The sequence below is a fragment of the Myodes glareolus genome, chromosome 7 (assembly GCF_982192425.1).
Source record: "Myodes glareolus chromosome 7, mMyoGla1.1, whole genome shotgun sequence".
Classification (NCBI taxonomy): Eukaryota; Metazoa; Chordata; class Mammalia; order Rodentia; family Cricetidae; genus Myodes; species Myodes glareolus.
The window spans coordinates 22,896,267-22,924,193 of NC_142032.1; the positions used below are offsets into that span (position 1 = coordinate 22,896,267).

At 40.0% G+C, this 27,927-nt stretch overlaps 1 long non-coding RNA gene across 1 annotated transcript; it reads right to left on the reverse strand.

Annotated features, from left to right (window-relative positions):
- On the reverse strand, positions 1–27,511 carry LOC148121319 (uncharacterized). The gene is made up of 7 exons (XR_015738348.1): positions 27,418–27,511; positions 26,384–26,449; positions 9,069–9,162; positions 4,676–5,031; positions 3,773–4,126; positions 1,949–2,115; positions 1–1,864 (listed from the first exon to the last, which is right to left on the reverse strand). It is a non-coding gene; the product is annotated as an uncharacterized LOC148121319 (long non-coding RNA).
- Positions 27,512–27,927: the final 416 nt, after the last annotated feature.

A 27,927-nucleotide genomic window follows, 5' to 3' on the forward strand; every position in this document is an offset into this window, starting at 1 on the left:
TCAACCAGAAGACTTTATTATTGAGAAAATGAAGAGGATAAATTACTGTGAATTATCATAAGATAATAATTTCTTGGTGTTACATTTAAACAAAAAATAACTAAAATTTAAATACATATGGGGACAAGGAATAAGAAAAGTATTACAGAAAATAAGGAAGTGCAGATACATGTGTGCAGTGCCTCCAGAATCTGTGCAATAGAATCTGTGTGTTTCCTGAATCTTGAAGGATTTGGAAGATATGAGAAGTTGGAAAGGACACAGGGTCCTCAATGGGGAAAGAAATGCATGATGGCCTGGAGCGGATTTCTGAAGACAGCACATCAAGAGCCAGATAATCTGATGTCTTTAGGGAGGAATGAAGCAGAGCTGGTAAGGGGGTGGCAAACAGGAAAATCCAGTGGTCAATGGGATCATATTGATGTCCTTTGGGTAAACAAGGGATTTCATCATAAAGTTCTGTAAAACAATGGTCAGGTGGTGCGGGAGAATTGTCTGTATTCTGTCAATCATGTATTTTAATAAAACGCTGATTGGCCAGGCAGGAAGTATAGGTGGGTCAACCAGACAGGAAGTAGAGGCAGGGCGATGAGAACAGGAATATTCTGGGAAGCAGGAAGCTCCCTCTGTCATTCCTGCCCAGACCACCGAAGAGGTAGCATGTAACCTGCCCAGCTGGGAAAGGTACTGAGCCGTGTGGCTAACGTAGATAGGGATAATGGGGTACCAACAGTTATAAGAGCTAATAAGTAGCCTGACCTAATGGGCCAATCAGTTTATAATCTTATGGAGTCTTGTGAGTGATTTTCTTTGGGATATCCTGGCTGTGGGGTATGGGGCAGGACAGAAACCCCAACAAGCTGGCCCTCATGCTACAGTCAGGAATAGAAACAACTCCACACAGGCCAGGCCCTCCCCTACACACATCTGTTTTCCTGGCGAGATAGAGAGAAACACCAAGGAAAGTAACTATTCCTTGTACATAACAAGTTTTAGTCTGAGATGCACTGGACTGATACAGATACAAGTGAATAATAGTAACTACTGAGTTACTGGATGGGTGGTTAGATAAATGAATGAGTGAAGGGAAGCCTAGTTAAACAAACAGAAAGGGGGCATTTTCCAGTTAACATGTGGTCTTAAGGAATATGTCATTCAAAAAAAACTTCTCAGCAAGATGTATTTTCTCCCACTTGTATTTAAAATACCAGAGAGTATGTGGAGTATGAATTATGACTTTAATAAAGATTACAAAATCAAGAAATGGAATTCAGTATGCAGATAGCACACATACTGTACATATGGGCTCAATATCTATTGTTGATACCCTGAATCCAGGGAAGAGGGGGACTGTGAGAACTGATGGACACCATAGTATATCTACAATGTCTCTATCATCCCAGAATGATCCTGAAATGGAAGATTCTGAACTTAGAAAGATCCTGTTCCAGTGGTTCATGATCGTCTCTAAAATGAGCTGAATTTTCTTTTCAAAATGCTCTATGACCCTTTGAGGCAGCAAAAAAAGAGTCTTTTATGAGAATATTGCTATATTTGTGCTCAAAATGTGACATATGAAAGAGTAAGGTATGAATTTCTTCCCACCAACCCTCTGGCCACATTGCATTGAACCAACTGCATTAACAGGAATTATTCACTCGTCTGTTTCCCAAGAGTCCTTCAGGTCCTTTGGTGTTTTCCTGTGTTTTTGGATACATGGATACATAGTTCAGCATGAAGGTGAACAACACAGCAAAAAGACATGAATGCAAATAATGAAGAAATTTCCATTTTCATGGTATGTGAGTAAGTGTAGATGAACTTTGCTCTTTAGGATGGAATCTTTGGTATTTCTGTGATGTATCTAAAGAAAGAAAATAAATTAATAAATGTCCTACACTCTAGCTTTCTAAATTTTGAATAATGATAGGACAATTAAATGCCTCACTTTCATGGCCAGACCAGGAGGATGCTCCTTATCAAGGACAGTTCATGGGCACTGGAAATCATGCTCCTGTTCATACATAAACTGCAAATCTACCAACCCATGTGCAGTCACTGTATAAGTCTCACAGATCCTTGGGCACTGTAACCATAATAACAAGTTTCTATTCCCTGTTGAGAAAGATGTAGGAAGAGGCCATTAGTTTGTTCCCAGCTTATTATCACTGAAATTATCACACAGAAACTGTATTAATTAAAGCACTTCTTGGCCCATTAGCTCTAGCTTCTTGTTGGCTAGTTCTTACATATTAATTTAACCCATCTCCATTAATATGTGCGTCACCATGAGGTTGTGGCCAACCAGAAAAGTTTCAGAGCATCTGTCTCCGGCAGTGGCTCCATGGCTTCTTTCTAACTCTGCCTCCTTTCTCACAGCATTAGTTTAGTTTTTCCCACCTAGCTCTATTAGCCTATAGCTCTGCTATAGGCCCAAAGCAGTTTCTTTATTCATTAATGGTAATCACAGCATACAAAAGAAAGTCCCACAACACTTCCCTTTTTCTGTTTAAATAAAAAAGGAACTCTTTAACTTATCATAGTAAAATTACATACAACAAAACAGGTATCAAGCAAGAATTACAGTTATAATATTCATAACCACTTTATCTTTTATCTTAACTAAGGAAAACTATAAATAAAAATTCTTCAAATTCATCAAAGAAAGCTGCCTTTTCAGAAGAACAATGGGAAGTGAGAGAAAAGTGAAGAAAGTGAGGATCAGTTTCCCTTGGCAGAAAGAGAAAGACTGGGAGTGGGCAGAACTTTTCCCTTAAATGGTACTGCCCAGGAAGGCCAGCAAAATTATAACATTCCCATCTTCCTCTTATCATAAAAATGTGAACTGTTAGGTGTGACAGGTTAAGGGAATAAGGACATCGAGTTATCAACTCTGCTTCCTGCTGATTTGTGGGCACTGGAATCTTAGGCGACCAGAGAAAGCTAGGATGCTGACCATTCCAGGGGTAACTGATAGCTTCACTGTTATCCAGGCTTTGTGGAATTGTCCAGTGTCTCTTGGTCCTGATGAGGTGTTGGCAGAGCAGAGGACAAGGTTAAGTTTAGGAAGAAAAAAATGTAAGTCCTGGTGATTAAGGAGGATGTCAGGACCAGGGAAAGGTGGAAAGGCTTGGATTCTTAGGGTTTGGTATTGAGGGAGGGGTCATCTGACCTGCTTAAGGTAAACCCTTCAAGTTGGCTCCATGGGACTTACAAAAGTTCTTTGAGTTTGTGAAAACATAAGATTTAAACATATACATTGTATAAACAACAGTATATTTATGCCAGAAATGACTGTGACAGATGTTTGTGCACAATGAAAATTATCTTTTAGGTATAAAATGACCAAAGAGAATTTAAAATCTTGATATTGCAGTATAGTTAGTGGTAGATTCCAGCATACCTAGATTAATAACTTATCAGAATTTTATTGATTAGTGTTAAGACTGTCAATGACAGCATAAAGAGAGAGAAATTTGATAGCTTGCATTTGTACACCTTAAATCATTTTCTTATACTCTGAAACATTTTTATCCTCAGACTTTTATAACTTGCAAGTACACTCCTTACTAACTTGCATGTGTATACCTTAAAACACCTTCTTGGTTTGAGCTTTGTATGTTAAGACACCTTTTATTTAGACATAGTAATGAAGTTATGCTGAAATATGTTTTGTGAAGTTGTCCTTTTTAAACTGGTAAAACCGCTCATCCATCAAATTGGATTAGAGTTTTACCTGAGTTATTGATTTAAAAAATGATAGAAAACTTACTCTGTTGATGACATAGACAGCCATTCCCCAGCATTCTCTATGGTCATTGAGGGCAGTGTCTTAAGGGTAGCATTTGCCTTCTGCTGTTAGCATGGGGTCTGCCAGGCTTTAGAAGATCTTACAGTTAGGAATCTGTAGAGAGACAAGACTATCCAGGTCTGGGCAGTCAGGCAGTCATTCCAGTTTTCCTTTGTTCACTGTCTGGAGATCTTTAGCAGTTTAGATGAAAGACAGTTTTTTCCAGTGATTAATGCTTTCTTTTGAAGAGAATGGTGGATGGATGTTGTTCTGGCCCATCAGTCTTCTATTTTCTTTGTAGGAAATGGGTGGTACTCCTAGGAGCAACCTGTCTCTCTGTTATGAAAAGTCTTTTAATAATTAAACATTTAAATGTCACATTCCCCAGATCTCCTAGCATTTAAAGGCTATCTATTGAGTATACGTAAATTATCACTATAATGTAGGATCTGCCAGGAGAGCTGGGTCCAAGCTGAGAGGTGTGGAGTAGTATTTTATCCAGAGTCCTCCAGCATGACTGTGCTGGATTTTAACTTAATAGGTGAGATTTATACTTGTGAAGGACAAAGAAGCAAAATTGTTTGTTATAGATGCTTAACAGTAAAACTGACAATAGTGAAGAACAGCTTACAGGAAAGGTGGTAGGTTAGCTTTTCTTAATCTGAAATAGATCTTTATAATCTGAAATTTTATCACTATAAAGAATATATTTTAGAGCAAAGTTGAATTACATATATAATATAACAGCTTTAACCATATATTTATCATCATTTAAAAGTACATACCAATTAAAAATATTGCAGACTGATTGATTTTTTTGTAGAAGGAGGTGCAATGAACAGAGCTTATTAAGACTACTTAAAATGTTTTTTAAACAATAGGTACCTGTACATAAACATGCCATTGAATTTATGTTGCACATAAAGTTAAATGAAAAGTGAGTGAGAAGAAGCTGGCTATTTTATCTCTGACTCACAGTTTGTAATAAAACAGACATGTGCCAGTCTTTGGAGCAAAGAAAAAAGTAGAGAATCAAAGTTGCAGATTTTTAACAGGTAGAAGAGAACAGATCAGCTGCAGGTGAAGCAGGCAGGATGCTGGGGTCCAAACAAGCCAGGAGACCTGGCAGTCAGCAGTCACATGGTTGCCCAAAGCAAAGATGATGGTTGCTTGTGTGTTGCAAGGACGCCTGCCGACATGTTGAAAGGCACGGAGAAATCACATGCTTTTTAGAGAAGCCGCTGGAATTTTAAAGAGATACAAATAATAAGAAAGACATATAGGACATGTAAAACATATATTTAAATAAGAATCACATCCATATGGCTACACCATTCACACATTCTTCCATACATGAAATGGACAGGAAAATTCTTCAGCACTTTTTGCCCACAGAAGTCAGGCAGCAAGAGGGTACTGGTAACTGCAGGGTGGTTGAGGCAGGGCTCCATGAATGAATAGACAGGGAGAAGAGAGACAGGTTCTGTCACTGACAGTCTCAGCCAAGTTAGGAAGTGGCCTGTTGAGCCAGAGTTTAGCATGGCTGGATATAGTGGGACTCTTCCATCTGCCTGATTATTTTGGCAAAAATTAGAAAGCTCCCATGTTGGGATTTGCCATAATGCAGCCAGTTTGGATCAAGCCCTGTTTCCCATAGCTGAGGAAGAGAGGGAAAGAAAAAATAAACAAGACCTAAACTATCTCAAGTGTCTTTAAGACAGAGCGAGGGTCAAGTCAAGTGGTACAAACCAATACAAGGACCATCAGCAAAGGGATTGGGGGCCAGGATTGAAGGAATAACAGTCCAAGATGAGAATCAAGATATCAGTCCTGAGTTACAGGAAATTATCAAGATGAATGTCAACAAAGGGACCAACCGTAGCCATGAAGGCTATGGCTGAGGGTGTTTGCCCTGTTTCAAATAACACCAGAGGGGTCCCAGACTCCTATGGATTCAGAGAACTGGTTAAGCTGACCAGAAGGGGGGACTCAACAATTGATTCTGGTGGCATGTGCAGAATTCAGTAGTCAGCAGTCTGTGGAGGGACCCAGTCAAGAGTCCCAAAAATGAGAGGGGTGCCAGGAGAGCCTGTTGATTTCACAGCACCAGTGAAAAATTTCCAGACTGCGCGGGACCTGGGTGGGTCCCCTGGTGGGTGAGGGATCATGGTGGGTAAGGGACAGACTGATACGCCATGCAGAGGGAGCTCAAGTATGGAGAGTTTATTTAGTGGGTATTGGGAGGGTATAAGAGGGTAAGGGAGGCATGGGGGAAGAGAGAGAAAGACAGCTAGAGGAACAGAGAGAGGGGGTTAAGAGGGGAGAGAAAAAATGGACGGGGAAGAGAGCCAGAAAACTGCCTCTTCAGAAGAATGATTAGGATAGAGAAAGAAAAGGGAAGAGAGTAAAGATCAGCTTGCCTTGGAAGCAAGGGAGAGATTGGGAGTGGGCTGAGTTTCTCTATTAAGGAGACAGGGTACTGACAGAGAAGGCCACCAAAATTGTAACAGTGGTGATATTGTCAAAGTGTTTTCAGTAAAATTTGAAATCCATATTTGAGTGTTGAATTCAAGATCATATTAAAACCTTCATTAATTTCAACCAGGCTAGTTTTATTCCAGAGAAGTAGGTATGGTTCTGTTGACAGAGATTTCTGTTCCACCCTGTCCCACAGTCATTCAGTCTCAAAGAAACACACAGGTCTACATTAATAGGCCTATTAGCTCAGACTAATCTTATTAACTCTTACATCTTTAATTAACGCATAAATCCTGTCTGTGTTAGCCACACAGCTTGGTACCTTTTATCAGCGAGACATTCTCTTCTTGCATCCTCTGTGCCTGGATGATGGCTGGAGACTGACTCCTTTCTCTGCCCAGAATTCTCCTGTTCTGGTTGCCCTGACTGTCTTTTGACCAATCAGCATTTTAATACCAAGTACAACAGACAGATCTCTATAGAAAGCAAGGCCATTGTCCCAAAGCACTTCCCCATTTTTTTCAAGACAAGAACTATGAATCTAATTTCTTTTGTTTAGCTTTTTTCTTGACCATTATTCATAACAACTTGTAACCAACACTCTAAACAAATACAAACATCCATAATTCGTATTTTTGGGAATGTGGGCATAGTATTCCAGGATACTTTCTGCAGATTGGGGGTGCTGATAAACTTATGGGGACTTAAAGAAAATTTAAGATTATAGTAAGGTCCTGACTGGAATATTCTGTGAAGCTTGATCATCTCAGCAAACAGTTTTGAGGCTGTTCTGGATGTAGTACTCAGAGGAAACTCCAACAGAGGTCCTCTGAAATGTTGGATCATCTTGGTCATCTGCTCCTATCAGAGATTTTCCAGGGGGTCTTTCTTGGTCAAACTTGATTTTTCTTAAACCAGATGAATCTACTGCCTCTTATTTCCTGTGGGAAAAAAAGCAAAACCTCTTCTTCAAAGTAACATATCTTTTGACTTAAATTTCGAAGTCAAGGTATTTTCAAAATAAATTTGTTGGATTAATCCAGCAACACTTATAATCAAATGTTTTTTAGCAGCTGCTGTTCCTTCCTCAGCCATCAAACAACTCAAGGACAACACAATAACTTACAGTACTTAGATTCTCTGTATATTTTTCATATTTACATGGCTTTATTTTAAACTTTATTTCTTTTATTTTTACTTTTAAAAGTAAAAATAAAGTGGAGGTACTGTCCAGATCCATGTTTATTGTCACAGCTCTATGGAGTTTCAAGGTTTCTGCCACCACCAAGAAGCATGCTGTCAGCTTGCTGTATATGAACACCATATAAGTATTTGTGGCAGGGCTTCTTAAAAGAGGTGCAATGTTTTGCAGCTAAAACTGAGTCAGAAAGCCTCTCTTAAATGAGACATTCTTGTCTCTAGCAAACAGCCCACCTGAAAAAAAGTGCTACAAAGAAGCCTGCAAATAAGAAGCTAGAGTTAATAGACCAAACTGTGATTTAATTAATTCAGTCTCTGTGTGATTATTTTGTGGTCTGAGCAGCTGGAACCAAACAAGCGGCCTCCTACAACAAATTGGCATGCCAACATGGTTCACTATATCCATATAAACCCTGAGAAAGCTTAAAAAGTAATTCTACAACATAAGAACAGAGTTAAGCATGGCTTAGTGCCATGGCTCCTTTAAGAGAGGTCTTCCTGATTCTATGGTAGCAGAAAGAAAAAACCACATGGTTTCAAAATGGTGGCTTCCTGGTTCGCCAGCACAAACTCTGACTCCTTTGGGAGGTCTGGCCAAAGAGCATTAAATGGGGTTTGTAAGGTCTATGGCTCGACATAGACCTACTGCATATTTAAAACTGGGGTGGTGTGCACAGCTTACAGATGCAGTGAACATGCCTCTGCCATGTTCAACTGGGCAAAGCCAAAAGGCAAAGTCGAAAGGCGAAGTCTTGGTCCTATTCGTGCCTCTGCTTAGCAGTTTAAGAAATGTTCCTGAACAGAAAAGGATTTCAGATACACTCTAGGACAGACTAAGACCTATAAATGAGACACAATGTGTTTTTATAAAATGTATGTAGGCTTAGGAGAGAGAAGAAAAAGAGTAAAGAGACAGTAACTGTAATATAAGATTACAGACAAACATAAATTAAAGGAATAAAGATAATAAAATCAATACTAAACTTGTAGGGAAAATAATAGAGTAAGAAAAATAAGACATGTAAAGATGGTATATACACAGAGAGTCTGGATTATGTATATTATTGTATTTTCTTTGAATTTTTTGACTGTGAAGGAATTAAGTACAGAGAGACATTTCATTGTATGGGCTGCTAAGCTAAATCAACCTATATATTTTAAAGATATCTTGATTTCAGAATTTGGGTCTAAGGATTTATTGCTTTGAAAAAGAGGTTTGTTTTCACAGAAGATGAGAACCTATGGATTTCTTCCAGACTAATGTGGTCTTATGGACTAAGACCATCTGAAAGGTCTCCACAAACACCCCCAAAAATTACTTCACCTAACAAAAAGCAGGAAGCAGTTTGGAGACAACTTCACACAAATTCCCAAATATTGTTTATAAATGTTGGTTTACATTTAAAGGGGATAAGCTATAGAGATTTGCATTGGTATGGATCTTGTTTTTTGATAAAAATTTAAGGTCAATTTTGTTATATGAATATTTCTACTCTTGATTAAGGTGTTGTGTTTGTACAGCTCATTTAAAATTATAATGTAGAGTGTCTGCCAGCCAGGCAGGCTGGAAGGTCCCCGCAAGGGAGTGCAGGGAACCTACAGCTTCTGCTGCAGGGTCTTCTGTTTTCCACTGAGGAGTTCCGTTCAGAAGGGTGAGTGTGTGCCATCTTTACCCCCAAAGGTGCTCTTCCATACTACAAAAAGGAAAAGAAAAAGGAAAGAAAACTAAACAAACACGGGATTTAATAGTGTCTGGGCTCTCAGAGAAATATTCCAAATAAGAAAGAGAGGAACTACACTCACTTGTATAGGATTCCTTTAAAGTAATATTCATATCACCCAAAATGTAACAAAGCATAAAGCATTCACAAAGGAAATGGTTTGATTAATAGAAGCCTGTTCTATCGTCATATTGCTTAAAGCAGTTCCAGCTGTATATTTGAGGAATAGAAAGATAAATACAAAGAACGAGCTTGGCTCACTGATCAATACAAGGGGGTTCCTTACCAGCCTTCACACAGTGGTTTTTACTTAATTGGAACTCATCAGGAGGCTCAAGAGAATGACAGGTGTCATTCTCAGGCTCATCACAGGATCCTTTCTTTCTCATAATTTTCCACAGCCCGAACATATTGCTCTGGTACCCAAATGGGCTTGTCCACTCCTGGACGAAAAACACAAACAACTCATCTCACCCTAGCCTACAGGCTAGTTTTCCATAGCTTTCATCACCGAAGTGGCTTTCCAGGGGGACACCTTTGTAAGTTGTGTTGTTAAGACTGCCCCCATCTCTGCTAAGAGGTCACATCCTCATAGATTTACAGGCAGGCCAGGAAGAACATATGACTGGAAAAAACCCTCATGTCCTTCTTCATCGTGCCTTTTCAATATTTTTGAACTTTTTTGAGGAGTTGTTTGACCTATTCCCTGCAGCTGTACAGTACCTTCTTCCAAGGGCCATGCCTTTGGCCAATATTTTAAGGATAAAACTGATACATCTGCCCCAGAATCTAATATATCATCAAAGCCCTTTCCCTCTATAGTTATTCTAAGTTGGGGTCATTCATTTAACTGTACAACCCAGAAAGTAGCCATTCCAGGGGATCCAAACCCTTGATTGCCATGGACTCGTTTATTATTGGTAACCTTGCTGGGAATCAACACTAATTCTGCTATCCGCTCACCTTGAGGAATTACCACCACCCCCTTTTGGACAGATGTCATAACCTTAATCTCCTCTTTATAGTCTGCATCTACTATCCCAGGAAGTATTTGGATCCCCTTTAAAAGGGTACTGCTTCTACCTAATATAAATCCCATGGTACCCGGTGGTAAGAGCCCATATACTCCTGTAGGGAGTGCTTGCACTGCCATTTGTGGAGTTAAGACTATTCTGGCAGAGGCACAGAGGTCCAACCCTGCATTCCCTGGTGTGGCTCTGACAAGGTCTGCAATGTGAAAGGATTGCTCTGCGGAAGGAACTGAGCACAGCCTCTGCTGGGGTACCGTCCCTGAGGTCCCACAGTCATTGCTTTGTACATTGAGGTTTTGGGGCCCTAGAGCAGGGCCCTCTGCCAGTTTGCTTGCTGTTGATTATTGGTACATGGCAGAGATTTCCCACCTAACGTGGCAGAGGTTTTCCATCTATATCTGTTTTAGAGGAGCAATCTTTAGCCCAATGTGCTCCCCTTCTGCATCTAGGGCACATGCCAGGTTTTCTTCTTCCCTTCATTATCAGCTGTGGGCATTCCTTTCGAAAATGACCAGGCGTTCCGCAGTTAAGACAATTACGGCCTCCGGCGCTCTATCCCAGTCCTCTTATGTTTCTCGGAGGTTGAATAGCTGCCACTATAACCTGGTCTTGAATGAAATTCCCTTCTATATCTCTGCATATACTGATATATTCATTTAAACTCTTTGTTTTGTGAGGGCATAATGCTTCTTTACAATATCTATTGGCATTTTCAAATACAAGTTGCTTTATTATAGGCATGGTTGTGGTCTCATCTCCAAACAATCTACCTGCTAATTGTAACATTCTATCTACATAATCTTGGAATCGTTCAGATGGTCCTTGTGAAACTTTTGATCATTGATCCCCAGCTGCTTTGTTAGGTAGGGTCTTCCAAGCTTTAGTGGGAGCTGCAGCTATTTGGGTGAATACTACTAGATTATACAGAATTTGTTTCTGCAAATCAGCATAAGTTCCAGCCCCAGTTAACATATCTAAATTACGTTAAACTTGATCCACTAGAGCATTTAACTGGGCTGTTTGTTTATAATTTTCCTGATATTCCCCTGACCATAGGAGATAATCTCCCCCAGATAAAACAGCATGACATAATTGCTGCCATTCACTTGATGTTAAATTCAGAGCAGAGAAAGATTCTACCATGGCCAATGTGAAGGGTGCTTGAGCACCATATGCAGCAATAGCTTCCTTTAATTGCTTCATTTCTTTAAATTATATTACAAAATATTGGCGAATTATTTGCCCTGGGTTGTTGGGGTCTGGCACCTCCATTACCAGTGCAAACATGTGTGCAGGACAGAAACAAACTCCCTTGTTTCGTTCAGTGTTAGAGCCCTTACTTAACTGAGACCACCAACCATCATCATTATAAATGGGTGGCATAAAAACAGAGATGTTGACCAATGGAATCTAATTGAAGACCCGGATATTAACCCACAAACCTATGAACACCTGATTTTCGACAAAGGAGCTAAAATTATACAATGGAAGAAGGAAAGCATCTTTAACAAATGGTGCTGGCATAACTGGATTTGAACATATAGAAGAATGAAAATAGATCCATATCTATCATCATGCACAAAATTCAAGTCCAAATGGATTAAAGACCTCAATATTAATCTGACCCCACTGAACCTATTAGAAGAGAAAGTGGGAAGTAGTCTAAAACACATGGGCACAGGAGACCACTTCCTAGGTAGAACCCCAAAAGCAAAGACAATAAGAGCAACAATGAATAAGTGGGACCTCCTGAAACTGAGAAGCTTCAGTAAAGCAAAGGACACCGTCAGTAAGACAAAACGGCAAACTACTGATTGAGAGAAGATCTTCACCAAACCCACATCAGATAAAGGTCTGATCTCCAAAATATATAAAGAACTTAAGAAACTAAACATTAAAACTCTAATTAACCCAATTAAAAAATGGGGTATTGCCAAAAATTCTACCAAAGAACTCCTACAGCTGATAAACACCTTTAGTAACGTGGCAGGATACAAGATCACCTCCAAAAAATCAGTGGCCCTCCTATACACAAAGGATAAAGAAGCAGAGAGGGAAATCAGAGAAACATCACCTTTCACGATAGCCAAAAATAGCATAAAATATTTTGGGGTTACTCTAACCAAAGAAGTGAAAGACCTATTTGACAAGAACTTTAAGTCTTTGAAGAAAGAAACTGAGAAGGATACCAGAAAATGGAAAGACCTCCCCTGCTCTTGGATTGGGAGAATCAACATAGTAAAAATGGCAATTCTACCAAAAGCAATCTATAGATTCAATGCAATCCCCATCAAAATCCCATCAAGCTTCTTCACAGACCTTGAGAGAACAATAATCAAGTTTATATGGCAAAACAAAAAGCCCAGGATAGCCAAAACAATCTTATACAATAAAGGAACCTCAGGAGGCATTACCATCCCTGACTTCAAACTCTATTACAGAGCTACAGTTTTGAAAACAGCTTGGTATAGGTAAAAGAACAGAGAAATCGACCTTTGGAATCGAATAGAAGACACGGATATTAACCCACAAACCTATGAGCACCTAATTTTTGACAAGGGAGCTAAAGGTATACAATGGAAGAAGGAAAGCATTTTTAACAAATGGTGCTGGCATAACTGGATGTCAACCTGCAGAAGGATGAAAGTAGATCCATATCTATCACCATGCACAAAACTCAGGTCCAAATGGATTAAAGACCTCAACATTAATCCATCCACTTTGAACCTGATAGAAGAGAAAGTGGGAAGTAATCTACAAGATATAGGCACAGGAGGCCTCTTCCTAAGTAGGACCCCAGTAGCACAGACAATAAGAGAAACAATGAATAAATGGGATCTACTGAAACTGAGAAACTTCTGTAAAGCAAAGGACACTGTCAGTAAGACAAAAAGGCTGTCTTCTGACTGGGAGAAGATCTTCACCAACCCCTCATCAGACAAAGGTCTGATCTCCAAAATATACAAAGAACTCAAGAAACTAGACACTAAAACTCTAATTAACCCAATTAAAAAATGGGGTACTGAACTGAACAGAGAATTCACAACAGATGAACTTCGAATGGCCAGAAGACACTTAAGGTCATGCTCAACCTCTTTAGCGATCAGGGAAATGCAAATCAAAACGACTTTGAGATATCATCTTTCACCTGTCAGAATAGCTAAAGTCAAAAACACCATGATAGCCTATGCTGGAGAGGATGTGGAGAGAGGGGAATTCTCATCCATTGTTGGTGGGAATGCAAACTTGTTCAACCACTGTGGAAATCAGTGTGGCGGTTTCTCAGGAAACTGGGAGACAACCTCCCTCAGGACCCAGCAATACCACTCTTGGGAATATACCCTAGAGATTCCCTAACATACTACAAAAGCATTTGTTCTACTATGTTCATAGCAGCACTATTTGTAGTAGCCAGAACCTGGAAACAGCCTAGGTGCCCCTCAATAGAAGAATGGTTAAAAAAGGTGTGGACCATATACACATTAGAGTTTTACTCAGCGGTAAAAAACAATGACATCTTGAATCTTGCATGCAAATGGATGGAAATAGAAAACGCTTTACTGAGTGAGGTAAGCCAGACCCAAAAAGAGGAACACGGTATGTATTCACTCATAAGTGGATTCTAACCATAACTAAAGGTCTTTGAGCCTATTATTCGTTATCCTAGAGAAGCTAAATTAGAAGATGAACCTGATGAAGATTATTTAGCTATCTGCCGGGAGGCAGGAAATATTCAAGAGTCCCAGGTAACCTCGGGTGCATGGGGGGGGGTGGGAGGGTTGTTGAAAGGGGAGAGGGTTAGAGAGAAGGGAATAGGGGAGGAATGGGGAAAGCTCGGTTGACCAGGATGGGGGGGATGGAGGAAGGATGAATATGGGATCAGGGAAGAATATATTTCAACTAAGGGAGTCATTTTAGGGTTTACAGGAGACTTGATTATATATGGGATCCCAGGTCCAAGGAGAGATCCCCAGGTTGTTCTCTGGACAGAGGAGAGGGTGCCTGAACCGGCCTTGGCCCATAACCATACTGATGAATATTTTGCTTATCACCATAGATCCTTCATCCGACGATGGATGGCAATACAGACAGAGACCCACATTGAAGCACTGGACTGAGACCCCCATGGTCCAAATGAGGAGCAGAAGGACGAAGAAAATGAAAAAGGAAATAAGGACTGCGAGGGATGCTATCACCCACTGATACAAGGGGACGGATCTAATGAGAGTTTACCAAGGCCAGTCGGACTGCAACTGAACGAGGAAGTGATCCAACCAGATTCTCTGAATGTGGCTGGCCTGGAGTCTTTCTGAAAAGCCATTGACAATGACACTGGGACTTGTTTCCTCTGCATATACTGGGTTTTGGGGATCCAGTCTGTTTGGATACTCCCCTTCCTGGACCTGGAGGGATGGGGGAGGAACTTGAACTTCCCACAGGGCAGGAAACCCTGACTGCCCTTAGGGACGAAGAGGGAGGGGGAGAGGGAGTGGGGGGAGTGGGAGGGTGTTGGGAAGAGGGGCGTAAATGGAAACTTTTATAATTTAATAAAATTACTTTCAAAAAAAAAATGGGGTATTGAACCGAACAGAGAATTCTCAACAGAAAATCAAATGGCCAAAAGACACTTAAGGTCATGCTCAACCTCCTTAGCAATCAGGGAAATGCAAATCAAAACAACTCTGAGATACCATCTTACACCTGTTAGAATAGCTAAAATCAAAAACACCAATGATAGCCTATTCTGGAGAGGATGTGGAGTGAGGGGAACACTCATCCATTGTTGGTGGGAATGCAAACTTGTGCAGCCACTGTGTAAATCAGTGTGGTGGTTTCTCAGGAAACTGGGAGTCAACCTCCCTCAGGACCCAGCAATTCCACTCTTGGGAATATACCCCACAGATGCCCTATCATACTACAAAATCATTTGTTCAACTATGTTCATAGCAGCATTATTTGTAATAGCCATAACCTGGAAACAATCTAGGTGCCCCTCAATAGAAGAATGGTTAAAGAAGGTGTGGCACATATACACTTTAGAGGTTTACTCAGCAGAAAGAAAAAAAAACAATGACATCTTGAATTTTGCATGCAAATGAATGGAAATAGAAAACACTTTACTGTGTGATAACCCAGACACAAAAAGATGAATATGGTATGTACTTATTCATAAGTGGATTCTAACCATAAATAAAGGACATTGAGCCTATAATTCATGATTCTAGAGAAGCTAAATAAGAAGGTGAACCCAAAGAAAAACATAGTTATAATCCTGGATATTGGAATTGGACAAGATTGCCAGGCAGGGGTTGGGAGCACGGGGTGGGGGGTGGGGTAAAGGGAGATGGGGAGAGAGAAGGGAGAAGGGGAGGATGGGGAGAGCTTGGAAGAGTGGGATGGTTAGGATGGAGGAGGGGTGGATATGGGAACAGGGAAGTAGATATCTTAATTAAGAGAGCCATTTTATGGTTGGCAAGAGACTTGACTCTAGAGGGTTTTCCAGGTGTCCAAGGAGATGTCCCCAGCTTGTTTCTTGGGCAGCAGTGGAGAGGGTGCCTGAACTGGCCTTCTCCTATAGCTACACTGATGAATATCTTGCATATCACCATAGAACCTTTATCTGGCAATGGATGGAGGTAGAGACAGAGGCCCACATTGGAGCACTGGACTGAGCTCCCAGGGTCCAAATGAGGAGCAGAAGGAGGGAGAACATGAGCAAGGAAGTCAGGACAGCGAGGGGTGTGGCCACCCACTGAGACAGTGGGGCTGATCTAATGGGAGCTCACAAAGGCCAGTTGAACTGGAATTGATGGAGCATGTGATCAATCTTGACTCTCTGAATGTGGATGGCAACAAAGGCTGACTGAATTCTCTGTTTAGATCTGTACCTCTATTTTTAATTAGATTATTTGGTATTTGATGTTTAATTTCTTGGATATCTGTCCTCTGTCTGATGTAGGGTTAGCAAAGATCTTTTCCCATTCAGTAAGCCGTTTGTCTTGTTGACTGTGTCCTTTTTTTTACAGAAGATTCTAGGTTTCAGGAGGTCCCATTTATTTATTGTTGCACTCAGCACCCATGTTACTGGTGTTATACTTATGAAATGGTCTCCCATGCTCATACACTGAAGGCTACTTCTATCAGGTTAAAGGTTTTAAATGAATATTGAAGTCTTTAATCCACTTGGACTTGCTTTTGTGTATGAGGATAGACACAGATCTATTCCATTCTTCAACATGTTGACATCCAGTTATGCCAGCACCATTTGTTAAAGATGATTTCTTTTCCCATTGTATAATTTATAATTTTGTCAAAACTCAGGTGTTCATAGGTGTGTGGATTAATATCCAGGTCCTCAGTTCAATTCCATTGGTCAATCTCTGTTTTCATGATAATATCAGGCTCTTTTCATTATTGTAGCTATATAATAGAGCTTGATATCAGAGATGGTAATGTTTCTGGACATTCCTTTATTTTACAGAATTGTTTAGGCAATCCTGGGTTTTCATTTTTGCAGATGAAGTTGATTATTGTTCTTTCAAGGTCTATGAAGACTTGTATTGAGATTTTCATGGAGATTACTTAGAATCTAACAATGGCTGTTAGCAGGATTGCCATTTATTTTATGTTGATGCTCCTTATCCAAGAGCATGGGAGATTTTTCCATTTTCTGGTATCTTCTTCAAATTCTTTCTTCAAAGACTTAAAGTTCTTGTTGAAAAGGTCTTTCACTTCTTTGGTTAGTGTTACCCTAAGATATTTTATGCTATTTGTGGCTATAGTGAATGGTGATATTTCTCTGATTTCTATCTCAACTTCTTTATCAATTGCATATCGGAGGGCTACTGATTTTTTTTTAGTTGATCTTGTATCCTGCAACATAACTTAAGGTATTTATTCACTGTAGGAGTTTTCTGGTGAGTTTTGAGGTCACTTATGCATACTATCATATCTTCTGCAAATAGTAAAAGTTTGACTCCTTTTATTGTCTTATTATTTTAGCTAAAGCTTCAAGAACTAAGTTGAATAGATATGGAAAGAGTGGATAGTATTATTTATTGCTGATTTTAGTGGAATCACTTTGAGTTCTCTCCAATAATTTGATGGTGGCTTCCGGTTTGCTGTGCATTTCTTTTACTATGTTTAGATATTCTCCTTGCATCCTTGATCTCTCCAAGATCTTTGTCATTAAGGGGTGGTGGATTTTGCCAAATGCTTTTTCTGCATCTAATTAGATGATCAAATGGCATTTTTCTTTCAGTTTATTTATATGGTTGATTACATGATAGATTCAGATGTTGAACCATCCCTACATCTCTGGGATGAAGTCGACTTGATCATGCTGGATGAAGTTTTTTAATGAGTTTGGATTCAGTTTGCCATTATTTTATTGAGTATTTTAAATCAATGTTCAAGAGGGAGATTAGTCTATAATTCTCTTTTTTGATTGAGTCTTTGAATGGTTTGTATATTAGGGTAACTGTAAACTCATAAAACGAGTTTGTCAATGTTCCTTTGATTCTGTTATGTGGAACAATTTGAGGAGTACAGGTGTTAGCTCTCTTTTGAAGTACTGTTAGGATTCTGCACTGAAACCATCTGGCCCTGGGCTTTTTTTCTTTAGAAGGCTTTTGATGACTGCTTCTATTTCCTTGCAGATTATAGTTTTTTTTAAATTGTTTACCTAGTCTTAATTTAATTTTGGTGTATGGCACTTATCCAAAAAATTGTCCATTTCTTTTACATTTTCCAATTTTGTGGAGTACTTTTTTTTTTAGTTTTTGTAGTAGGAACTTATGATTCTCTGAATTTCCTCCTTGTCTGTTGTTGTGCCCCCCTTTTCCATTCTGTTTTTGTTAATTTAGATGTTCTCTCTCTCTGCCTTTTGATGAGTTTGGATAAGGGATTGTCTAGCTTGTTGATTATCCTCAAAGAACCAGCTTTTTGTTTCATTGATCCTTTGTATTGTTTTCTTTGTTTTTATTTTGCTGATTTTCAATTCTCAATTTGATTTTTCCTACCATGTAGTACTCCTGGGTGAGTTTGCTTCTTTCTTTCTAGAGTTTTCAGGCATTCTGTTAACTCACTAATGCGGGATTTTCCAACTTCTTTATGTAGGCACTTAGAGTGTCCCATAAGTTTGGGTATATTTTGCCTTCTTTATTGTTGATGTCCGCAAAGTATTTCGTTTCCTTCTTTATTTCTTCTTTAACCCAGGATGATTCAATTGAGCACTGTTCAATTTCCATGAATTTGTAGGCTTTCTGCAATTAGCGTTGTTGTTGAATTCAAATTTTAAAACATCGTTATCTTATAAGACACAGGGGGCTCTTCCAAATTTTTTGTATCTTCCCTAGTTTGCTTTGTTATTGAGAATATGGTTAATTTCGGAGAAGGGTCTATGAGGTTCTGAGATGAAAGTATATTCTTTTGTGTTTGAATGATATGTTCTATTGATATCTGTTAAGTTCATTTGAGTTATGACATCTAATAGTTCTCTTATTTCTCTGTTAATCTTCTGTTTGGTTGATCTGTTCATTGGAGTGATTGGGGCGTTGAAGTCTGGAACTCTTAGTATGTGGGGTTTGGTGTACAATTTAAGCTTTAGTAATATTTCTTTTACATATGTGGGTGCTTTGTATTTAGGCATAGTGGTTCGGGATTGAGATTTCATCTTGATGGATTATCCCTGTGATGAATATGAAGTGTCCTTCTCCATCTCTTCTGATTGATTTTAGTTTGAAGTCTATTTTGTTAGATATTAGGATAGCTACACCCACTTCTTTCTTTGGTGCACTTGTTTGGAAAATCTTTTCCCAATCCTTTACTCTGAGGTAATGTCTGTCTTTGAGGTTGAGGTGTGTTTCTTGTATACAACAGAAGGATAGATCCTGTTTTCATAACCATTTTCTTAAACTGTGTCTTTTTATAGGCAAATTGATTGCATTGATACTGAGAGACATCAATAGCCAGTGATTTGCAGTTCCTGTTATTTTTCAGTAATAGTGTTTGTGTTTCCCTTCTTTGGGGTTTGCTGGTATGAGGTTAACTGTTACCTTGAAGAGGGGTGCAATTACCTTCTCTGGGTTGGATTTTTATTTCTAGTACTTTCTGTAGAGTTTGATTTGTTGATAGGTATTGTTAAAATTTGATTTTGTCATGAAATATTTTGTTTTCTCCATTGATGGCGATTGAGACCTTTCAATGCAAGTCTGGGCTTGCATCTGTGGTCTCTTAGTGTCTGCTGCCAATCAGTCCAGGACCTTCTAGATTTCATACCCTTTCATATTCTTTCAGACCTGAATACCCATAGAAATTGCAGTGACTGGTGCATATGCTATCTGATCAAGTACTATGGCTTCTCCCAGACTGTTTATGAAGTTTGCCTGGTTACCTGGTATGTGTGCTGGGAAGGGGTGGGGAGACGCAGGATGCAGATTTAAAATACAGTCAGTGCTCTCTTCTTAATTTTACTGAAAATAAACCTTTTACATCTTTTATCTACCACATAGAAATGTAGCATAGCACACTAAACTTACCCTCTAGGTTTCCATGTTTTAATTCCTTTCTTTACTTTCTCTACTAACAAGTTCACCAGATGTGCACTATCCACTCCCATATTTGAGCTGACAGTCATGGATTTGTGAGTGTGCATGTGTGCGTGTGTTTGTGAAAACTCTTATCTGGTTTTTATGGGAATTCTAGTCCTGGATCCTGCGAGGGCTATGGAATTTCTAGTATTCAGGGTATAAATTACTGGGAATTTTTATAACAGGGGATGGAGAGAATAAAGAAATGTGGAGCTTTGCTTTGAGAGCCTGCCTGAGGACAGGCAAGCTCTGTCTCAGCTCAGCCACACTCCTGGCCTGCAAGAGACAGTGATCTTCTAGCAGACATCCATTGGAGGAGGGGTGAGTTTGCTTCTGTCCCGAGGGCTTTGGCTAGGAGGAATTCAGACTTTCCCCGCCCCCCTCGACTTTCTGGTCACCAGGCAGAGGAGGGTCCTCCCTGTGGAGCTCTCCCGAAGCCCGTCCCAGCCTATATCCAGGTACACCTTCCTCTCTTCCCCTCTTCCCTCTGGGGCCACAAGATCTCCCCAGAGCTGCTCTCTTGCATGCTGGGCCTGGGCTGTGGGCTCAGGCCGGCAGGGGCAGTTCCTTTGCTTTGAGAGCCTGCCTGAGGACAGGCAAGCTTTGTCTCAGCTCAGCCACACTCCTGGCCAGCAAGAGAGAGTGATCTTCTAGCAGACATCCATTGGAGGAGGGGTGAGTTTGCTACTGGCCCGAGGGCTTTGGCTAGGAGGAATTCAGACTTTTCCCGCCCCCCTCGACTTTTTGGTCACCAGGCAGAGGCGGCTCATGACACATGAGTACATAAGGAGGCGGATGGGCCCTTTGGGATGACCTCATGGCCCTACCGCTGGTTAATTCTGCCTCCTCCTCTGTATCTAGTTCTTCTACCTCTTCTCCTGAGCCAGAACTTTCATGCTCACTTTCATGGCCACTTTCAATTTGCAGAGCTTCAAGCTCCTGCAGAGGATATAAACTACTGTCCTTTCCTTTTTTCTTATTGTTGGTTCCAGAAATCTTTCGACCTTGTAAATCAGTCTTCTCCCCCATTCTTATTTTCGTAAAACCACTGGGGGGTCTTTTTTCCTTATTTGAGACTGTGCGCGCACCTAACCTCTCACTGTACTCAGTTTCTGAAATGCTATCCTGGACTTCCTCCATTGCAGCAACCGCCTGGCAGGATTCATCTTTTAAGCAATCTTTGGCGAAAAATAAGAGGACTACTAAAAGAGGTAGCAAGGCCCCTACGAAACCTTCCCAATGCGGAAACAAGTCAAGCTCAAAACCGAAAAATCCAGGAAAAGCCATATCTCTCTGAGTATACAGACCTGCAGTTCTGAATCCTCCTTGTGTCCAAGGGGTCTCCGGTGGTGCGAGCAGTTGTCAGGGTCCCTCAGCGTCCCGAGGGATTCGGCACCAGATGTCCCGCGCTACTGTCTCGCCAGCAAGAACGACGCAGGGCACGTAGGATCCTTCTGCAGAACAGCCTTTTAATGCATCTTGAGAGTGAGAGCATAAGCCAACATGGCGGAGACCCAGAGCGAGGCGAACCCAGCCCTTATATAGGAAACAGTCCCCACCTGGGACGTGTCACTCTCAGATTGGTCAGCTGCCCATCATCCCAGATGACGCCTCGGGAGAGGCAGGGACTACAGCGTTGGAAATTTACCAACACATGCGCGTTATCCTGTTCACCGGGCGGTGGAACCGGATGTCAGCGCCATCTTGGAATGGCGAATGTGGTTGCGGTCCTCTACAACTATCAATGGAGAAAACAAAATATTCCAGGATAAGAACAAATTTAAACAATTCGTAGCCACAAACCCAGCCTTACTGAAAGTAATAGAAGGAAAATCGCAACCCAAGGAATCCAACATTGCCAACATTGCCTACAATAACTCAGACATCTAGTGACCCTTCACGAGCTTAACTCAAAAAAGGGACACATACAAACTCTATTAAACAAATAAACAAAAAATAATAATAACCGGAGTCAACAACCACTGGTCATTAATATCACTTAATATTAATGGACTCAATTCACCTATAAAAAGGCACAGACTTAGAGATTGGATACGAAAACAGGATCCAACATTCTGCTGTTTACAAGAAACACACCTCAACCACAAAGACAGACAACTACTCAGAGTAAAGGGCTGGGAAAAGGTTTTTCAAGCAAACGGACCTAAGAAACAAGCAGGTGTGGCTATTCTAATTTCCAACAAAATTAACTTCAAACTAAAATCAATCAGAAGAGATGGAGATGGACATTTTATACTCATAACAGGAACAATTCATCAGGAGGAAGTCTCAAACCTGAATATCAACGCCCCTAATATAAAGCCTCCTACTTATGTAAAAGAAACATTTCTAGAACTCAAGACAGTCATCAAATCACAGACTCTAATAGTAGGAGACTTCAACACTCCTCTCTCACCAATGGACAGGACAATAAGAAAGAAATCTAACAGAGAAATAAGAGAATTATTGGAGGTATTGAATCAAATGGAATTAACAGACATCTATAGAACACTCCACCCAAATAGGAAAGAATATACCTTCTTCTCTGCAGCTCATGGAACCTTCTCGAAAATTGACCACATACTGGGTAACAAAGCAAACTTCCACAGATACAAAAAAATATTAGTAACTACCTGTGTCTTGTCAGATCACCATGGACTAAAATTAGAATTCAACAACAGTGCTACCCCCAGAAAGCCAACAAAGTCATGGAAGTTGAAGAATCAACTACTGAATCACCCCTGGGTCAAGGAAGAAATAAAGAAAGAAATTAAAGTCTTCCTTGAATTTAATGAAAATAAAGACACAACATACTCAAACGTATGGAACACTATGAAAGCAGTGCTAAGAGGAAAGTTCATAGCACTAAGTGCCCAATTAAAGAAAACGGAGAAAGCAAACATTGGAGACTTAACAGCACACTTGAAAGCTCTAGAAAAAAAAGAAGCTGATTCACCCAGGAGGAGTAGAAGACTGGAAATAATAAAACTGAGGGCTGAAATCAACAAAATAGAAACACAGAAAACAATCCAAAGAATCAATGAATCAAAAAGCTGGTTCTTAGAGAAAATCAACAAGATCGACAAGCCCCTATCCAAATTAATCAAATGGCAGAGAGAGAACATGCAAATTAATAAGATCAGAAATGAAAAGGGGGACATAACCACAGACACAGAGGAAATTCATAGAATCATTAGATCCTACTACAAAAATTTATATGCCACAAAGTTGGAAAATGTACAAAAAATGGACATTTTTTTAGATAAGTACCATATACCAAAGTTGAACCAAGACCAGGTGAACAATCTAAACAAACCTGTCAGTCGTGAAGAATTAGAAGCTGTTATTAAAAATCTCCCTACCAAAAAAAGCCCAGGACCAGATGGTTTCAATGCAGAATTCTACCAGAACTTCCAGGAAGAGCTAATTCCTATACTCCTTAATGTATTTCACAATATAGAAACAGAAGAATCATTGCCAAACTCTTTTTATGAGGCTACAGTTACCCTGATACCAAAACCACACAAAGACACAACCAAGAAAGAGAATTACAGACCAATCTCACTCATGAACATTGACGCAAAAATACTCAATAAAATACTGGCAAACCAAATCCAAGAATACATTAGAAAAATTATTCATTAGGATCAAGTGGGCTTCATCCCAGAGATGCAGGCCTGGTTCAACATACGCAAATCCATCAATGTAATCCATCATATAAATAAACTGAAAGAAAAAAACCATATGATCTTCTCACTAGATGCTGAAAAAGCATTTGACAAAATTCAACACCCATTTATGATAAAGGTGTTGGAGAGACTGGGGATACAAGGATCATACCTAAATATAATAAAAGCAATATACAGCAAGCCATCAGCTAACATCAAATTGAATGGAGAGAAACTCAAAGCCTTTCCACTAAAATCAGGAACACGACAAGGCTGTCCACTCTCACCATACCTCTTCAATATAGTGCTTGAAGAAGTTCTAGCAATAGCAATAAGAGAACATAAGGAGATCAAGGGGATACGAATAGGAAAGGATGAAGTTAAACTTTCGTTATTTGCAGACGATATGATAGTGTACATAAGCGATCCCAAAAACGCTACCAAAGAATTCATACAGTTGATAAACACCTTTAGTAATATGGCAGGATACAAGATCAACACCAAAAAATCGGTAGCCCTCCTATACACAAAGGATAAAGAAGCAGAGAGGGAAATCAGAGAAATATCACCTTTCATGATAGCCACAAATAGCATAAAGTATCTTGGGGTAACTCTAACCAAGGAAGTGAAAGACCTATTTGATAAGAACTTTAAGTCCTTGAAGAAAGAAATTGAGGAGGATACCAGAAAATGGAAAGACCTCCCCTGCTCTTGGATTGGGAGAATCAACATAGTAAACATGGCAATTCTACCAAAAGCAATCTATAGATTCAATGCAATCCCCATCAAAATCCCATCAAACTTCTTCACAGACCTTGAGAGAACAATAATCAAGTTTATATGGAAAAACAAAAAACCCAGGATAGCCAAAACAACCTTATACAATAAAGGAACTTCTGGAGGCATTACCGACCCTGACTTCAAACTCTATTACAGAGCAACAGTATTGAAAACAGCTTGGTATTGGCATAAGAACAGAGAAGTCGACCTATGGAATCGAATAGAAGACCCGGGTATTAACCCACAAACGTATGAACACCTGATTTTTGACAAGGGAGCTAAAGCTATACAATGGAAGAAGGATAGCATCTTTAACAAATGGTGCTGGCATAACTGGATGTCAACCTGTAGAAGAATGAAAATAGATCCATATCTATCACCATGCACAAAACTCAGGTCCAAATGGATTAAAGACATCAACATTAATCCGACCACTTTGAACCTGATAGAAGAGAAAGTAGGAAGTAGTCTACAAGACATAGGCACAGGAGACCACATCCTAAGCAGAACCCCAGGAGCGCAGACAATAAGAGAAACAATAAATAAATGGGACCTACTGAAACTGAGAAACTTCTGTAAAGCAAAGGACACTGTCAGTAAGACAAAAAGGCTGCCTTCTGACTGGGAGAAGATCTTCACCAACCCCTCATCAGACAAAGGTCTGATCTCCAAAATATACAAAGAACTCAAGAAACTAGACACTAAAACTCTAATTACCCCAATTAAAAAATGGGGTACTGAATTGAACAGAGAATTCACAACAGATGAACTTCGAATGGCCAGAAGACACTTAAGGTCATGCTCAACCTCCTTAGCGATCAGGGAAATGCAAATCAAAACCACTTTGAGATATCATCTTACACCTGTCAGAATAGCTAAACTCAAAAACACCAATGATAGCCTATGCTGGAGAGGATGTGGAGTGAGGGGAACACTCATCCATTGTTGGTGGGAATGAAACTTGTGCAGCCACTGTGGAAATCAGTGTGGCGGTTTCTCAGGAAACTGGGAGTCAACCTCCCTCAGGACCCAGCAGTTCCACTCTTGGGAATATACCCTAGAGATTCCCTAACATACTGCAAAAGGATTTGTTCAACTATGTTCATAGCAGCACTATTTGTAATAGCCAGAACCTGGAAGCAGCCTAGGTGCCCCTCAATAGAAGAATGGTTAAAAAAGGTGTGGAACATATACACATTAGAGTTTTACTCAGCGGTAAAAAACAATGACATCTTGACTTTTGCATGCAAATGGATGGAAATAGAAAATGCTTTACTGAGTGAGGTAAGCCAGACCCAAAAAGAGGAACATGGTATGTATTCACTCATAAGTGGATTCTAACCATAATTAAAGGTCTTTGAGCCTATTATCCGTGATCCTAGAGAAGCTAAATAAGAAGATGAACCTGATGAAGATTATTTAGCTATCCGCCAGGAGGTAGGAAATAGACAAGAGTCCCAGGTAACCTCGGGTGCATGGGGGGTGGTGGGAGGGTTGATGGAAGGGGAGAGGGTTAGATAGAAGGGAGTAGGGGAGGAATGGGGAAAGCTCGGTGGCCTGGGATGGGTGGGGAGGGAAGAAGGATGAATATGGGATCAGGGAAGAATATATTTCAACTAAGGGAGTCATTTTAGGGTTTACAGGAGACTTGATTATATATGGGATCCCAGGTCCAAGGAGAGATCCCCAGATTGTTCTCTGGACAGAGGAGAGGGTGCCTGAACCGGCCGTGGCCCATAACCATACTGATGTATATTTTGCTTATCACCATAGATCCTTCATCTGGCAAAGGATGGTGATACAGACGGAGACCCACATTGGAGCACTGGACTAAGCCCCCCAAGGTCCAAATGAGGAGCAGAAGGAGGAAGAACATGAAAAAGGAAATCAGGACTGCGAGGGATGCTATCACCCACTGATACAAGGGAACGGATCTATGAGACTTTACCAAGGTCAGTTGGACTGGGACTGAACGAGGACGTGATCTAACCAGATTCTCGGAATTTGGCCGGATTCTCTGAATGTGGCTGGCCCGAAGTCTTTCTGAAGCCATTGACTATGATACTGGGACTTGTTTCCTCTGCATATACTGGATTTTGGGGATCCAGTCTGTTTGGATACTCACCTACCTGGACCTGGAGGGAGGGGGGAGGAACTTGAACTTCCCACAGGGCAGGAAACCCTGACTGCCCTAAGGGACAAAGAGGGAGGAGGAGAGGGAGTGGGGGGAGTGGGAGGGTGTTGGGAAGAGGGGCGGAAATGGAAACTTTTATAATTTAATAAAATTTACTTTAAAAAAAGACCACTTTATATACTATTTCATAAATCACATTACACAGATTATATGAATGTTCTTGAAATGCTCACACCCATATTTCTTCTGATTCTTTTTCTTTTTTTTTCTAAGCTAATATTATTCCCTCGAGGGATTTAAAACTGAGCCTTGGAGATTCAGTGCATTGGCCAGACAAAAGCTACCAATAGTAAAGCAAGAGTTTGAGCCCTCATACTGCACTGGTCCCTTAACAAAGACAATCAGTTCTATTCCATCACCAACTTTCACTGTGTACTGTGACTCAATATCAACCTTAGTCAATGACATTCAAAGCAAGCATGACTTTAATTAATAAGTACTGCAATAATTAAATTAAAAATGATTTTTAAAACAAGTTTTGACATGCAGGTCAGAAAAGTTTGATTTGAATGACCTTTATAATCTAGCTAATAATTAGATGATCTTTTTTGAAATGGAGGTCAGAAAAGTCTAATTTTAATGATTGTTGGAATCTAGTTAATAATTAGATGGTCTTTATTTTGACATGGAGGTCAGAAAAGTTTGATATCAGTAGTCTTTTGACCTTCAGTGACACAAAGTCTTGTTTTCCTGTCACCTTGAGCAAAGTAAGCAGAGTTTGTTTTCTGATTCATATTGACATAAAATCCCAAATAAACAAGAAAGAAACAATTACTGGACATAGATTTGACTAGAAAACACAGGATTGCATGTTAAAACCTATGTTGAAAGTTGATAAATCTTAACTGGATGAGATACTAATGGTTTCTATATCCTATCCAGAGTACTAGCTGAGGACAGAGCCTATGAAATAGAGACATATTTCCAAACTTATTGTATTTCCCACTAAAATTATTGTGGCTTACTGTTCAAATTTTGAGATACACATCAAACTTAGAGGTAATCAGTACACAAGCAGCATGGCCTTGGTCCTTCCCCAGTGCTGAGCTGGTCTCACAGGTGTTCTGAGCATTGGCTTCACAATAGGGTAGAACATCAGCATTGGTTTCCAACATGCTACCCACATCATCCCTCCCCTAACTTTGGAAGCACAATATAGAGTAATTGTCTTTAGAGGAGGAAATGGGAGTGTGTGTCAAGCTGTAACATAAAAAATTACTTTGTAGACTATCAATCAGAGATGACTGCTTAGACGTGTGTTTGAGCTTATAGAAGTCTTTATTAGCCAATTAGTGACTATACTGGGTGTTTGGGATCCCAGGGTAGACCCAAGTCTTTCTCAAGGAGTGCTTTTAAAGCACAAAAGCAGTGTTCTGGGTTGATATACTTCAGTTAACAAAAGCACAAGAAGAATAACTACAGAAGCCAAAAACCACAGTTAATACATATACAGACTTACCCAGAACTGGGCTTTT